The following is a 14235-nucleotide window of genomic DNA, read 5'->3' on the forward strand; positions in this document are numbered from 1 at the left end:
CCTCAGTATTAATCTGCTTCTTCTGTCCTTTGGCTCTCAGCTGGAAGCTGACAGACAAACGGACAACCTAACCTTTAAGAAAACGCTGCTAAAAACAGTGCCCAATAAATCACTGGCTTGCGTGACATAACATTTGGTAGGAAGCTGGACAAAGTTCTACATGTTGCACTTTGAAAGAAAATTCTGCCTTGGTGAAGGAAAAGTCTGTGCCACCTACTATGTCTTTTCTATCCTTAACCTCACAGATTCCCTGATAATTTATAATCATTAAAAAGAGATATGGGTTACTGAGTCATTCAAAAAGTCTGGGATGCATATTAATCTACATGCAAGGCAGATTAGGAATTATTTATTTAAAATTAAGTGGTGAACCTGGAAAAATGTCCTGTTACTTCTGGGAGAACAGTCTTGTCAAATACTACAAGGAGAAATTTCACATTCTTACAGCTGCCAACTGTTGTGGAGTACATTTTGGAGATGACCTGTATGTGGGGCTGGACAGGAAAATAAAGACATTTTCTGTCGTCCACTTGCCCATCTTAGATTATAGCCTGTGCTTTGTGCACAGATCACTGTAAAGATGTGGTTTGTTTGCCCACAGAAAAAAAAAAAAAAATACATTTTATTGAGGCTTTATTTCTTCTTTAGCTTACACTACTTACCTTTCTTGCTGTGTATGCACTGCAAGTGGTTTGTTCGCGAGTCAGATTCTTCAGATCTCTTCTCTGGGTCTTTTTATACCTCATCAATTGACCCATGGCTGGTGTTCTCCCGAATGAAGTTCAGCATAACAATTTATTTCCCAAACTTCCATCACTCAGTGGTACACAAGGGTGTTTAGTGGGTAACCCTATCTGTTGCAATGTTTTCTGAATGAGGACTTACTCCGTAAAGTTAATCTTGATTTGTTTCTAGAGGAAGATCTTGGAGGTGCTAGTACCTGCCCATTTACCTTCTGGCAGCTCTTTGTCTTGCCATGTGCAGTGGTTTTTGGCCTCTGCATATTTTTCTACCTTGGGGCAGGGTGGAAACTGTTCATCAAACTCTGTGGTGGAGTATTCTGAGAATCCCCTGCGGGAGCATGTTTCATTTACGAACACTTTTTTTTTAAAGCCCTTTTCAAAGAAACAACATAGCTAGGGCTTTCTAATTTGCATTTATCTTTTTTCTGCTGGCAATACTGAACCTCATACAGAAGCTGTCAAACAGTTTTTGAAGGAGGAAGGGCCCAAGGCCCATTTCACCATTACACAGCACTATGATGTTTGAATAATCCTTCATTTATATTGTAATACTTCCATATGGTAAGGGAAATTTCGTCACTACCTGTTATAGTAGCAACACTCCAGGGTAATGCTATACACATTTTGTTTTTGAAAAAACTGTTGAATATTGATTTACAACATATTCATGAGGCTTCTGACACATTTTGAGATCAGTTATCTTAATAGGCTGCAAATAGTATTCTCAACATTTGTAAATAGATAATCTCAGAAGCCCCTATCAGGTAATTGCTTGCCTTATACAGTGTTATTTGCCAATATCTACCTTTGGAAATAAATGTTGATTATGTAAATGTGTTTGCCATATGAGTTAATATTTTTGTATGGTAAATACTTGGTAGTGGGCACTTCTTAATATGCAATTCACCTAAATTTAAGAAAACATAACTGCGCTGGTTTCTTAAAGGTTATCTTGCTGTTCATGCAGTGCGAGGACTCTGACTTGAACCATGTTCTTTTCTTTACCATTTGCTTCGGGGGGGGGGGGGGGGTTGCCTTTTTTTTTTTTTCTCTTTAGTTCTCTGAACATTTCAGGAAAGGTGCTATGGTTGCTGAAGCGTTGCATCCTTCTCTAGGTATAAAGTGGCTGGAGGGTGTCACAGTCTTTCAGATGAATACTACAGGAGTTCTGCTGGCAGGCTACCGCAGTACATTGGCTATTCTGAATGCTTTTGTACTGCCTCAGTGTCTATAGTGAATCATTTGTCCTAAGTTTAATGTCAGTAGTTCATGAATTCACTCATTTTAGCTGAAAGGGATGGCTCCTTCGCTTTCCGCAGCACCTGAAATTTCAGGCTGTGCATTTTCCTTGCTCTGCTACATCTTATGTACATCCTTCTCTGGGCAATATGTTCTTAGTTAAATTACAATTTGGCTTTGCTTAGTTGCGGTATGCTTCTTGAATAAAACTGAGAAAGCTGTTTCAGGCTAGAGCAACCATCCATACTCCATTGTCTATTTGGCCTTCAATTACCTGTTTGTTTTTATTCTGCTAACTTGTCCTTATACTTTGTGCTACTACACACTCTACAAACCTTTTATTTTTCTGCACTAGTTACGCTTATGCAAAATCTCATCCTTCAACTAATTGCTTGTGTCCCCAATGTGATGAATTGCTTTCCTTCTCTTTTCGTGTCTGCCTGCTCTGACATAATGGGTTTTAGGCTATAATTAACCTAGAGGTAGGGCATTTTCCATTACAATTTTCTCCATACCTTCACAGGTTTGCCTTTACATACTGTCATCACTGCTTTATACTTTTAAATTTTCTTCTGCACAGATTTTGATGTCTTACCCCCTTTATCTTCATATTTTTCTTTGTGGCTATGAATTATCTTTGTCTCTATTCCCCTTGTGTTTTACATACAGATATAATTTTTCCTCTGCTTTACTTTTGGAGAAGCTACTGTGCGAGCTGAACGTTCTTATTCAGGATCTCACTATTAATTTATGCTGAATTGTTTGCCCTTTTTAACACTAGTCAGTCATTTCTATAATTTGTCCATATATAGGAGTATTTTTTCCCTGTGTTCTTGCTTATTCTTTTCAAAAAGCTGTCTGTTGCACACACGTCTTATTGTGAACTGAAAATGCTCTCACAGTTCTTCCGGGCAGAACCAGCCACCTCTCCACATAGGCTGCTGACACAAGAGGCACCTTTGACTGTAAGGGCTAATAGTAGAGTTCACTATGCTTTCCCCAGATGAGGCAGACAAGACACACAAAGATGAGTATGTTGCAAAAACTGTGGTTCATATTCCTTCACTGACCCCAAAAAAATTTTTGTGTCTACAGAGATTCAAAGGATGAGGAGGGCAAAAGAGAGCACACATGAAGGTCTCCACAGGACAGAGAAACACACAGGCGAAACCATAGACCTAGAAACCAATCATTCAAAAAATACCCCATGAGGCTCCTTCAATACATAGGAGTGAAGACGCTAAAGTGTAGGTAAAGGACTTTCTGGCATAAAAAGTGTAAGAGACAGTTAAGACAATGCACATCATCACCTGGCAACTGGATTTCTCACCTGTCTGGGAAGAAAGCATCTGTCAATGCCATGAGTATAATGTTTGTGCTGTCTCGGGCTGACACATTGGTTACCAATGGCAGGTACCAAGACTGAAAAGGCAGCAGTGAGGAACAAATCAAAAATTGCACAAGGCTATCATCTGCTTCAATTTCTGATATGAAAGTGGGCCTTCCTGCAGATTTGGATCTGCAGCAGAAACAATAGGGATCCTTATTTTATCTTCTAAATAAGTGAAAAATGCAATAATATTTGGACCCAGTTTTATATGTCCCTGCTTGCATTTCCTACCTTTGAACTGAACATAGCAATGTTTGCAGCTGGTACACTGCCAGTGTTTTGTTTAGAAAGATTATATCACTTTGCCAAGAGCTTAGCCAACTGTTAGCCAGTCAGACAATTCTGCAGTCTATAAAAACAATAGAAAAAGAAAGAGATGTATGAACTTCCTTCTCAAAGATTATTTTTTCCTATCAGGATTAAGTGAAAGAGGGAGCCAAAGAGATTGGGATCATTCCAGAAATGTTCTTTTGCTTTGTTTTTCCATTATTTTAGTTTGTAGCCAACAGGCTGTCTTTATGACTTTAACATCATACTATTATCCTTAAAGGCAAGGAAATAACAGCTGATGTTGGCCAATGGAGGTTTAGCTGTTAAGAAGAGAAGTAGCTGTATGCTACGTATAGAAGCAATGCCTGTTGTTTTAAAATATGCAGAGCCCTCTGGATCATTGCCTTCAGAGATGCCAGATGCAACTCCAGGTGGCAGTGAACTTGAAATCTCGTTCTCATTAATACCTTTGCCAATAGCACAGTGATCTTAAGCAGCATAGATCACATTAAAGGCCTTGTTGAATTATACAGTTTGTTCCAGCTTCCAGAGACATTGTTCTATTCAGTGAAAAGAGAAGATCTGAGCCAGTGTTAACCTCATTCAGGTTGTATTGCCATTTTCAGATGTTTAGGTAACATGTTTGCGCTATGGTGTAAGTCTGAGGACTAAGCAGTACCTTTATACAGGTCTGTCATGGTTTAACCTCAGTTGGCAACTGAGCACCACGCAGCCGCTCGCTCACATCCCACTGGGGATGGGGGAGTGAATGAACGGCTGTGTGGTGTTTAGCTGCCTGCCGGGTTAAACCACAACAAATGAAAAGGACAAGTTGACCTCGATTTGTTCTTGTCTTGTGTGGGTTCTAATTTTGTGGAAACAATTTTGTACCTGTAATTTAGGTAACTTTAAGATGTCTAACAAATCATAAGGCAAGATGACTAAGTCAGTTAAACTTCAGGCAGAAATAATTGTGGGCAGCAGTGGCAACAGTAACCCTGAAAGAAGAAAGTAAAAAAAAAAAAAAATTATTTGTAAAGTTTTAAAACTCCTGGTGTTTTTCTTGCAGTCTCTAGAATATTTTGGCAGCCTTAATGGTATTATTATTTAGAATAAGTTTTCTTTGAAGAAAAAAAACTCTTTCTTAATAAGAAATGAGTTAAACCACACAGAAATGGGGCCTAATTCTTCAACCTAAAGAGAACCAAATCTTGAAATGGTTTTGTAGCTACTGGGGTTCTGCCACTGATGTCCTTTCAGAAGGTTTTTAAAGTATTCTTGGAAATTGAAAGGAAGTTTCCTTTTAAGCTATTTGAAGCTCAAAAGAACCAAACAGAGAGCACTGAATGTTCACTACAGTGTTAGCCCCTATAGTGCTAATGACAGTCAGTTACTGGTGGCTGGCAATGAACAGGGTACCACAGACACCAGTACTGATTCCTGTACTCTGATATCTTCATCAGTGATTTGGGTAATAAGACAGAGGGAAAATTTTGGAGAGGGTATACTGAATGAGGGGGAAGTGGTTGTCAACACATGGCTGAACTTCCTCAGAATGACATGGACAAACATGGGGATTGGGCCAACAGGAGTCTCACAGAGTTCAATAAGGAGGTGCTCCCACTTCTGCACCTGGGGTGGGATAACCCCACACATCAGTGCAGGCTGAGGGTAGCACCCTCCTGACACCACTGTGGACACAACATTGAATATAAGGCAACAAACAATGCATTCTCATACCATAAGGCAAACCTCCTACTGAACTGCATTAGAAAGAGGGTAGCAAGCAGATTGAAAGAAGTTATCATCCTGTTCTACTTCCATTCAGAAGGGGTGTGGAGAAGCTGGAGAAGGTCCAGTGGAAGGCACTACGTAAGGGATCTAGACCATGAGGGGAGAGGTTGAAGGAGCTGGGCTAGCATAATCTGGTGACAAGAAGGACTAAGAGTCTTCCTAATAGCAACCTACAGCTACTTGAAAGGAATCAGAAAGATAATGAAGTGTCAGATGCAACAGCAAAGAGCACCAGCCACACACTGCAGTTTGTGACATTCAGATTGGATTTTAGGAAAAACTTTTTCACCAGGAGTGTGGTGCGGCACTTCGACTTAGATGGAGCAGGATATCTATCCTTGCAGGTTCCCAGGACTCACCTAAACAAACCCATGGCTGACCTGATAGTTCTGCTTCAAGAAGAAGACTAGGCTAGATGACTTGCAGAGGTCCTTTTCAACCAAAATGGTTATGTAAAAACAGAATACTTACTGCTGTGTAAGAAGAGATACATTAAAAGTGCTCTGAAAAGCTCCTTTAATTACTGATGTTGAACTATATGTATTAAAAGATCATAACCATTGGGAAATATAATTTTAAAATGAAAGTCTGGATTAATCACAATTCATACATATAGTAGAAGCTGTGACTTTTGATACTTGTCCAAGAAATACTTGCCTACTGGATAGTAATTATGCAGTTTCAATAAGCAAGCTAATGAAATAAAACATTTCTGACAATGTTCTTCTGAAAACTCTTCAGCAAGGCTTCAAGAATGTTTTTTTGTAATGCTGTTTTGTGGCTTGGTTTCTGCTCGAGGCTTGATTGTGTGATAAATGACAGCTTGACATAGATGCATAGCTACCAGTGATTTTGAAAGCTCCATTTAGTTCTCATTATATATTGTGTGCACCACTTTGGTTTTATTGGACTTTTCAGGAAAGGGCTACACCATCATTCTTTAATTCTAAATAGAAATGGAAAGCTGTAAATCTCTATACAGAATGACAGCTTACAAAATGTGTTCACTTCTTCAATTCACTTGGCAAGCACACATTTCAAAGTTGAAAAAGTAAGAGAAGCAGCAGGTCAAATCCCTAGCACTTTTGATTATTTTTCATCCTGGAGAGGTAGGCAGAGAGAGGATTTAAATCCTAAACAAGAAGTACTTTAGCACACTTTTGCAGCTTCATTACCATAAGTTTGTATTGGTAACCTCAACAAGAAAAAGCTTATTTAGGCTCATATAATTTCGTGCTGAAAGAAATAAAGCCCAGTTGTTTCAGTACTGGTACACTACATGAAATGCAAATGCAGCGATAAAAAAATGCCATTGCTCCTCTGACCTAAGCCCATTGATCTTAATTTGGGGCCTTGAAAGGTTATTTCAATTGGAATGATAAAATTGCAGACATCAGTCAAACAGTTTCATGTAACTTTTACTTAAAAAAAATTTACAAAGTACTATTTCCCCAAACACAGCATGAATAGAGGCGAGCAGCAGTGTAGCTCTGAATTCTCCACATCTGCTCCTCAAACTACCATCTACCCGCAAAGCCCTGTCTCTTTGCATCCTTGTTGCTCATTCCTGCATTGCTATGTCCAGTGCATGCATATCTACCATTTCCAGCTGACAAGCTAATCCCTCACTAGCAATCTGAGACATAGTCATATTGCCCTGCATCACAGCTCCTCAGGGAGAGCTCCTTCTTCCCCACTCCTACCACCAGATGCTTTTATGGCATAAAAAGGCTTCATTATTTCTTTTTTTTAAGCCTGCAAGGAACTGCTTGGCATACCTAAAGTTTAATAAGAGCTGTGATTGCCTTTACCGTCAAGGTATAGCAGCTGGTAGCCATCAACCCCTTTTAGCAAAAAAACACTTTAAATGAAATTATTACTATTGCAAATTGTTACTATAGGCTAGTGAATTCTTTTCATGATGTTGTTACAAGGCATGGCTCAGTGAGACATGGCCATGAAAACAAGATGCATCTTTTAATGTCTTTAGAATTTTAAAAAGCCCAGTGGGCTTTCAATGGGACCTCCTTTGTTAAAGATGGACCTAGAAGAACTGTTATAAGAGCACCCTGCCAGGGCTTTATTCTATTCCTTTTCACATTGCCATTTCATTTTCTCTTCATTTGCTATGCTTAGACCCTTTTCTTTAGTCTCATGTAATTTCCTCTGATCAGTCAGAATACCTATCACCATTTACTGCTATTACTACTATTGCTTTTTCATTATTACACCTTGATCATTTTTCTGATAAAACCTTATTTTGATTTCCTGATGTAAGATTCTTATTATTGTAAATAACTATTTGCTTCATACTTTTTCTTGGAAGCTAATAATACTGCTGAGAAAAAATATAAACTGGAGACCCCAAAGTTAGAAATTTGATTTTATAAAACTGCCAAAAAACCTCAGAAATACTCATTCTTTATTGCGTGTGAACTATTCTCAGTTAACTAAACGGGGTGCAGCAGCAGAACTTTGCTAATACAAGACATACACATCCAAGAACATAATTAAAATTAATTATAAAATTTTGATTTATTTTGTTCAGAACCCTTAAGCTATTTTGTTAGCAGTGGAGAGCAGGGAAAGTTGACATTTTAACAGGTTGTTATTAACTAAAAGCCAGCTCCTAGCTTCAGGACCTATTTAGAGTAGTCATTGAGTTTGCTTGAGAGGAGCACAGGAGGAAAGAAAAAACCTCATCCTTTGATCCCATGCTGAGGAAATTATTAAAGTGGTCCTTCCTCCACCCTCAGACCAGGGCCCACAGGAGCCACAGTTGATTTCTGAAGACCAAAGGGACTGCTGAATGCTATGTTAGACCCCTGTCATCTGCCTCTTCAAGAATGGCTGGAAACCATCACTTCACTCATTAACCTGATCATCTTACTTGAATTCCTCAAAATCAAGTTAGGTTCACGGCATGAAAGAGTTTACGTTAACTGGAAATCGGTGAATATTCTGAGGGATTTGGTAATCTCTGTAAATTTCATATTACACAAAACCTGCTGAAGCATGTTTAGAGAAATTCAAGAATGCCAATCCATGGAGAGTTATGTAAAGCTCTCATTGTAAAACATAACTTCTATACAATTGAATAAAAAAAACTCTGTAATTTCTTTGGATTTTGCTTTAAAGAACCACTAGAGAAAGAAAATAAAACAGGATTGTCACTCATCTCAAGGGGGAATTCAAGAGATATTTCAATCAAAAAGAGAAGGGTAAAATGTCTTCATAAATTGATCTTGACAGACCTAAATCAGTCTCTGGAGTGAGAGAAATAATAAAACATGATATAATTACTTACTTCCCTTGCTCTCTTTTCTGAACGTAGTTACATTGTTTTAAACTATCTATATCTCCTGGCTGATTTTTCATTCTCAAGGAGATTAGATTTAGGGCATAATCTAGTTGGTTAATTTGTCTGCTGTGCTCAAATTTGACTGATATTTGTCAATACATTGTAAAGTTATTGCGTGAAACTAACTTTTAAACCTCATTCTTAATTTCCTGCAATTCTTATGAAAATAGACAGCTGGGCAATAGAAATCCAGTCGTCTTTTCTCCCCCACATTAGCTTTGTACATTGAGGGAGAAGATGACATACAAGCTCATAGACAAAAGCAAGAGAAAATGAGGCAGCACAAGTTCTGTTTACAGAACAACACCTTCATAAGTTACAACTGCAAGAACACAAACCATTAATATTTCAAGAAACCAGACAAATAGATGTGGAAACATCGAAGTGGAAACCAAGGGGATATCATCTACTAAGTTGCTTTGGCACAATAATTTCAGGGGTTTTGTTTCACAAGACCTTTTTGACAAATTCTTCCAACAACTGCCCCAAAAGTCTCAAGACTGCTGCCCAATATACTTTTTGAACTTAGAAAAAATAACCAGAATAACCACATTCAAAACCTAGAGATCATTCCTGGAGAACTGATAGTTAATTGTTGACATATTATGGTATCTAGGCCCCTTTAGGACTCTGGGCCTCTGACTTGCACTTCCAGTGAAGAAATGCAAATGTTTTGTTAGGATTTTTCACAGAATTTTCCCCAGAACAACCACGGACAGACAATATCACATTAGTGATATTAGTGTGTTCCTGGAATAGCACCCAAGAGAGAAGAGAATATCTGCTCATCATTTTCTTTTATTATTGACCTTGTACAGAGGCAATAATAAGGCTTTCTTTCAAAACAGTTATTTCTGCTTTCCCAAGATTATTAGTCTTTCCCAGTCCATGATTTATAGTACTTAAAAATAGCTGCCAATAAACCAAATCCCTCAACACACTCCTCTAGGATTAAAGCCTTCACTTAGACAGAAGAAAAATGCCCCAAAACACTCACCAAAAAACAACCCTCCATCCCTTAATTTCACCAAGCATTTGACTCTTTTTCCTCCTAAAAGACACATAGCAAAGCAAATTTGAAATAAAACAAACCCGCAGAATTCATAGAGGAATGAATCCACTAGTTCCTCAGTGAGGCAGCTTGGCACCCAGACTGAAAGAAATGACTATTAGCTATTGAATTCTATACACCAAAGAAAGATTGGTAGGAGCTGGTGTTTTCTCAGTCTTGCTGGATTAACTCTTTCTTTTCCAGAAAGAATATCAACCTGCAGCTGGAGAGTTTCTCCAGGTTGGAGTTTCAGGGATTTCTGAGGTCCATTCAACTGTATCTTCCTCAAACTTAGATGGTTGATCTTGACCTAATCCTATAAAAATGGAATCATTTAGATCCTTGGGTTTTGTCTACATACACATGTCTAGTCCCCTAAAGTATGCCAGTCAAGTGCCAATACCATGTTTTGGCTTTACCTGTTTATGCTGAAGTTCAGGGGCAAAATGCATGATCGAGTATTATTGCCTTTCTCTGGCATGAAAAGAGGCTCTAAATTCAATCATAGGGCAAGGTAAATGTAGACCTCAACTTTCAAAATCAAGCAGTGCTTTTCCATTGCACCTGAGACTGATTCCATTGTGATAAAATTGATTGTGACAGTCTAGTTTAGCAACTCCTAGAATGCTTGTTTATATCTTGTTTATGTGAAATATTTCACAAAGCCCACTACTGATTTACTTACAATTACATTACAACTGTATCGTTTCTCAAGTTTTTTGTCAAATATTTAAGAGTCTGATGGCAGAAGACAATTTAGTACTACATAGATATCAAAAGTCTCCTTTCTGAGAGAATAACATGAAAGGATTCAGGATTTTATTTGTTTTTGTAACACCTTCTATTCATTAATTCAAAAATATTTTATGTTAATAGAAACTGGTGTATGGACATCAATTCAAAAGCAAGTTTAGTCCTTTTCAGAATACACTCCAAGAGGAAAAGTGGCATTGATTTCCAGCATACGTATATCTTTAAAAACAACATTTTACAATTACTGGTTTTGATTTTCACTTTGTTAAAAAATAAATTATTTTCTAGTTTGAGAATAAACCAGAAGTATAAATTAGATGATAAAACAAGTATAAGAATAAATACAAATATTTAAACCCTCATCCAACAGTTACACATATGCAAACATCAGAATATCCATTTGACAGTGATAGGGATGAGGGTAGTTGCCACAAACTGACTGACTGACCAAAAAATATTTGGTGATAGTCACCTTTATGTTTCCTTGTCCCATAGTGCATTTGACATTATATGTATTTTATTGGAGCAGGGGATCACAATAGGAGTCACAATAGCTGACAAGCTAAACATGAATAGAATCATAGAATCATAGAATACTTTGGGTTGGAAAGGACCTTTAAAGGTCATCTAGTCCACCACCCCTGCCGTGGGCAGGGACATCTTCCAGAAGATCAGGTTGCTCAGAGCCCCGTCCAACCTGACCTTGAATGTTTCCAGGGATGGTGTGTCCACCACCTCTCGGGGCAACCTCTTCCAGTGCTTCACCACCCTCAGCGTAAAAAATTTCTTCCTTAGATCTAGTCTAAATCTACCTCCCTTTAGTTTAAAGGCATTAATAGGCATTTTCTATCCCAATAGGGTTGGGATAGAAACTAAATTCAGTCCTAGAGCCTTTTTCTAGTTGCCAAAAGCTTTTGCCCACTCTGTATAATGGACAAACGATTTTTCATGTTGTGAATCTGAGAGATACTTCCCATAGATTAGTTAACAAAGGAAAGTTGGCCTCAGGAAACTATCAAAAAAAAAAGAAAAGCCCACCTCTTATAAGGCCCAGACCCACTTCACTTCAAAGTAGTCATCACACCAAGCCTTTTAAATCAGAAGCAGACTATCCTGGGTTACTCCGCTATGGAACAGAAAGAGTCACGTCCAAACTGCAGTTCTGCTCACTTAACCTCTGAATCACCCTTGGCAGAAGCCTCTTTCTCTCTCTCTCTGTACCTACTGTGTGAGAAAATTACAGGGCTATGCTCCCACCTTAGGCATCTCATGCTGCCATCGCAAGACAAAGAAACTTGAGTGTTTTCACTCAACCTCCTTCTACTCTTCTTTAATATATGTACGTGAATCATACATATAATTTGGGGGAACGAAAACACAAAAATATAGCACAAAACAATAGCTGTCCTGCACTAAAATCCACAACACTTTAATTATCATATTACTTTGAGTACACAGCTTTATTGCAGTAAATCCTCTGGCACAGGAAGAGTAAAGTATTTAGAACTCCTATATTATTATGCAATTCAACAATATGTCACTTCTGTCAAAAAACAGCAAGACTCTTTAGAGCATGTTTGTGTAAATTCAGGTTTTGTAACTTTTTTTTTCCCCCCCTTAGACTGTTTGCACTGGCATAAATAGTTTCAACTCCCTTTTGGGGCCAGAGACTTATGCAGTAATTAAGGCCTTGCATATTACTGAGTGGAACACAACACTGCAGTTGAAGCTCAAAGTCCAAAACACTGAGTCAAACCTTGCGCTGGTGTAATTCATTGTTTTCTACAGAAATGTTCCTGTTAACAGCAAGACCGAATGTTCCTGTGTGATTTGCATAATTTCCCACTGAAACCATTCAAAATTTGTTTTTCCAAACATACCAATTAACAGCAAGTGTTTCATACTGGTGCTGTCATATAAAACCTTCCAAGGCTTCTCTCCCTGCATCCCAAGCAAAAGTTCATTCTTGGCAACGCATACTGAAAGTTGTTATTTGCTTCGATTGTGCCAGTGAAAGTGAAAAGCTGTGACACACTGAAGGACGATTTACTCTCTATTTTAATTTATCTACCCACAATTTGAGGTCTCTTTACTTTCTGGGAACGTGTCATGGGAGAGAGGGTAAGAGTCCTGAAACATGTTTGTGACTTTGTTCCAGAACCAGTGCACATGAGTGCAACTAAAGAAAGCAAACAGTACCCATACTACGCCCAAACCTCCTGCCATTGATTCCACTGGGAAACTGAGCAGTATGGCAAAGAGCATCTGCTAACCCTGAGCAACAGGCCAGCTATAGAGAGTCCTGTCATTATTTATTTAAAACAAAACAATAAAATGTCATTGATGCAAACTTCATTTCAGTAAAATGCTTAAGAAAGTGACAGCTTTGTATGACCTTGGTCTAATCAAACCATGCATAGAAAATTCAGCATTGCATAAGCTTTCATAAATGTTTAACAAAAAGAAGATGTGAATACCAAGAAAGATAGAGAATTGTCATACAAGTACAAGGCAGTATTTGAAAGAGTAATGTTGTGAAACCATCAGTGCAGGCTTAGCCTGAACATTAGCAAAGTTTTCTTACTGGCAAAACCTTGAGCTTGTTTAGTCCAGCCTAAAAATCTAAAGGGATCTTACAGTTCTCTGCTATTAATTAATGGGCATTAAAACACCACTTTCCCTTCCAACGTTGATGGATAAAGCATACTTTAAAGAGTTATTAGCTAAAATCTCTCATGTATTCATTTCTAACCATTCATTCACGCCTGTGACTCTGACGTAGGAAGTGCACTGACACACATGCACACTTTGCCCTTTTTTCTCATTGCCTCATAAGAACCCTGCCCCTTTCCCAATTTGAAAGCATGCTGTGATGTCTCAGTGAGATGTGTATTGTTTCTGAAGAATGCTATATTAACATGCTCATCTTCAGGAATACCAACCAGCTGAAGTGTGCTCTATAGATTAAAGCACAGCATGCAGATTACTTTCACCCTGGCAGAGGCTATGTGGCAAATCTTGGGACACTATTATACTGACTAAATGCTTGTCTAGACTAGGATAAAAGGTGCATTTTAAAAACATGTGCCTGACAAATTGAAGTTATGTCAACAATAACTAGTAAAAATTCTAATAGCTAAGACAACAGCTAAGGACCCTGAGATTTATATTACTTTTTTTGTAATGTGAATGCTCCCCTTTTGTGGGAAATTTAATTAAAACACTATTTGGGGAATTAAGGGACAGCTTTTCTTTGTTTCTATTCTTTGCTTATGATTATGACTGTTCAACATTTTAAGTGATGCAGAACAAATGTTAATGGTAAATTGCTGGAGTGTGATAATTGAGCTCTTTATTAATAAAGGAGATTTAATGCCCCGTGGAAAGCTTGATCTAACTCACCATTAAAGATTTTGCTTTAAGAGTCATCTACAAAGTGCAGTTCTTCACCTTGAAGGGTGCTTATTCCTCTTAGTAAGCATAACTGCCTTTGCACAACTGCTTATCGTATGTGGGATGTGATATTTTGGAATCGCTAAGTGCTTAACACTGTCATTAACTTCCTGTGGGATTGTGCTCAACAATTCTAAGAGCCAGTTCTGTGGAAAATGAATCTGTTCTGCCATTAAACATG

Source organism: Pygoscelis adeliae, unplaced genomic scaffold (assembly GCF_000699105.1).
Source record: "Pygoscelis adeliae isolate BGI_AS28 unplaced genomic scaffold, ASM69910v1 Scaffold168, whole genome shotgun sequence".
In the NCBI taxonomy this organism is placed as follows: Eukaryota; Metazoa; Chordata; class Aves; order Sphenisciformes; family Spheniscidae; genus Pygoscelis; species Pygoscelis adeliae.